This window comes from Octodon degus, unplaced genomic scaffold (genome assembly GCF_000260255.1).
Source record: "Octodon degus isolate 3935 unplaced genomic scaffold, OctDeg1.0 scaffold00474, whole genome shotgun sequence".
Taxonomy (NCBI): domain Eukaryota; kingdom Metazoa; phylum Chordata; class Mammalia; order Rodentia; family Octodontidae; genus Octodon; species Octodon degus.
The window spans coordinates 1,503-4,690 of NW_004525050.1; the positions used below are offsets into that span (position 1 = coordinate 1,503).

A 3,188-nucleotide genomic window follows, 5' to 3' on the forward strand; every position below is an offset into this window, starting at 1 on the left:
AAAAGTAAGTAAATAAATACATGAAAAAATGCTCCATATCACTAGCCATCCATGAAATGCAAATTAAAACAACACTGACATATCATCTCACCCCAGAAAGAATGGTTATTGTAAAGAAATCAACCAACAACAAATGTTGGAGAGGCTATGGGGAAATAGGAACCCTTCTCTACTGCTGGTGAGAATGTAGACTGGTGCAACCATTATAGAAGTCAGTGTGGAGACTCCTTAAAAAACTAGGACTGGAAATCCCATTCAAAGCCGCTATCCCCCTACCGGAAATTTCCCCAGAAGAACTGAAAACATCATATCACAGTGATAAATGTGCACCTAAGTTTATAGCGGCACAGCTTGTGATAGCCAAATCTTGGACACAACCAAGATGCCCGTCACCTGAGGAATGGATAAAAAATATGTGGTATTTTTATACAATGGAGTATTGCTCAGCTATAAAGAATGATAAACTTGAAGACTTCATATATAAATGGATACCACTTGAAGATATACTCATAAGTGAAATAAACCAGATGCACATTTGTAAATATTATATTGTGTCCCTAGTGTAAAAAGTCAAAAGAATTAAAAATTGAAAGGTATAACACACACACACACACACACACACACACACCAAAAAAAAAAAAAATTTCTAGGGGCCTGTCCAATAGCACAGTTCTTTAAGTGCCTTCTGAAATAAAGCTGTCAAACTCAAGGTTCTGTGGTTTGAAACCAAGACACTCAAGCTGAACTAGACCTACTCTGAAGGCAAACTCAATCAAAAAAAAAAAAAAAACACTGAAAGATATAGCACAACTAAATGGAAAGTGAAAATGTAAGGATTAAACAATGAAGAGAAGGCAAGGAGAAAAGCTAGGAAACATGGCAGGGCCAAAACCACACATTTATAAGCATAAGATGGTTAAGCCAATGATCCTGAGAATCTCCAACAGATTTTTTTTTCAATTTTCTGGTATTTTATTAAAAATATAGACTAATGATCTTGCACTTAAGTATGACTGTGGTTATGTGCTGACTCCAAGTATGCATAGCTATTTGTAAGGGATTCATCACAAATACACTCTATATAGAAGTAAAAGTGCAAATAGAAATGACAAGACAGTGACATTTTGGACATGACCACCTTACAATAGAAAATGGAGTTTGAGATTATTTACAATCACCCCAACCTTTGTAGAGGCTGAATATTACCAGCATAAGGGCACAATATGACCACAAAACATCTTTTCAGACTTCCCAATAGTTTTATATTTTAGCTATAAGGGTCAGTTACTAGAGCCCAACTTGCTCTTGACAAATAGAATTTTTATGTCCATTCAATCAAAGAGTCTCTTACACCCTTCTAGGCCTATTCATTTGTAGGTAGACAGAAGAAACTATGGCAAGGTTCTTCTATCATATGTTTATATAGGATGTCCCACCTTCATATACTGTCCAATTTCTTCAAGATAAATGGAGTGACTCGCAGCAGGGCTATGTAGATAAGGAAGTTATTTACGGAGGAAATCACATCTTTGCGCATCTTCCATTTCATCTCTTCAGAGTCCAGCTTCGGCGCTAGGCCCTCAATCTGAAACATCTTCACTCTGTAGCAACACTGTCCAGCTGTTGTGCTTTGCTCTCTCATCTTCAGGGGCTCCAACAGATTTTTGAAACTAGCAATTAATTGGTAGGATTTTCATCCTGACTAACTATATAAGCTGCTACCTGTGAACTAAGCAACTGCACTGAATATAGCAATGTGTAATGGTAGGGTCATGCTGGAGTTCCTGTCATTCTGGTCTTCCAGAGCATACTACTTCTAATGTCATATCAATTACTGCTATACTCTTTCTCAAGTAAAGTTTTGTTTTTAAGAAAGAATAATAGGAACCGGGGAGATGGCTCAGTGGAATAAGTGCTTCCTTGGCAAGCACAAGGGCCTGAGTTCAATCCCCGGTTCCGCAAAAAAAAAAAAGAAAAGAAAAGAAAGAATAATAAAGGAAAACAAGAGACAAGAAAAAGATAGCATAGGACTGTCCTGCTACAATGTTGTTTACGGTTAGATTTCTAAATTTTTGTGTAATAATTTGTAGTTGTTTCTTTCTTCTTTTACTATTCTTTTCACATTCTGTATGGATTTAAAGTTTAGCATATCCACAATTGATAGAAAATACCTGTTCCATGTTATATCTAAGGTGTTTGATATTCAGACAGATACTGATGTTAAGCTCAACAGCCTATGTTAGGGTGATAATATCATTAAGCTTCTCTTCTGGAGGGTTAACAAATTAAGTTTGCAGACCAAAAAATTAAAGAAAAAGAAGGGCTACAAGGATATCCAGCATTTTGGTCCTTGCCCTTCAAGGTCAGTGAGGACTCAGGACATAAGAGAATTTTACTATAACATCGTGTAGCTCAGTAGTGATTTCTAATTAAGGAGATTATGAGGCCACAGAGAAAAGCTGCTGGATTGATAGAAAAGTGGACACCCTTTTGAAGATGTAGTTACAGTGTCACCTAGGTGGCAACTTCTTGCATGGCTTGGGTAAGGTTCTTCAAAAGGCTGTGTATGCTTTGAATCAGTGTCTGCTATATGACATTGTTTCTCCTATAGCTAGGATTCATAGGTCTAGGAATCAAGGGGTGGAAGCAGGAATGGTAGTAACCATTAACTGTGGTAACCCACTGAGAAAAATTTTGGATGCTGTTCCCATAATCTTGTAGTCTGGGGCAAGAAAGATAGCTCAGCAGTCAAAATCACCTGCTTAGACAAGCTTACGCAAGCACAGGAAGCGAAGTTCAATCCCTGGTACCACAGGCCATGCCAGCCCTGTCTCCAGGGTGGGCTGAGCCAACCACAAAAAAAGCAAAAAAAAAAATCCTTGTAGTCTGCTGCACCAGAAGTCTTAGTTCCAGATGGGGGAAGGCTCATTAAGGAAGTACAACAATGATTCACCGGAATGGAAGCTGATTTCCCACTGGTCATTTGGGGCTCCTCGTGCCACTGAGTAAACAAGCTAAAAAGGGAGTTACACTGTTGGCAAGGGTGAATAATCCAAACTATCAAGGGGAAGTCAGACAATTACACCACAATGGAGAAAAGGAAGAATATATTTGAAGTGCAGGATATCTTAGGGATTGTCATGTCCTGCTACTGAGGCCAGTTGGAAACTAAAACAGCTCAATCCACA

The 3,188-nt window shown here is 38.3% G+C and overlaps 1 pseudogene; it reads right to left on the reverse strand.

The window, feature by feature from the left end:
• Positions 1–1,438: 1,438 nt before the first annotated feature.
• Positions 1,439–1,594, reverse strand: LOC101565108 (annotated as a pseudogene).
• Positions 1,595–3,188: the final 1,594 nt, after the last annotated feature.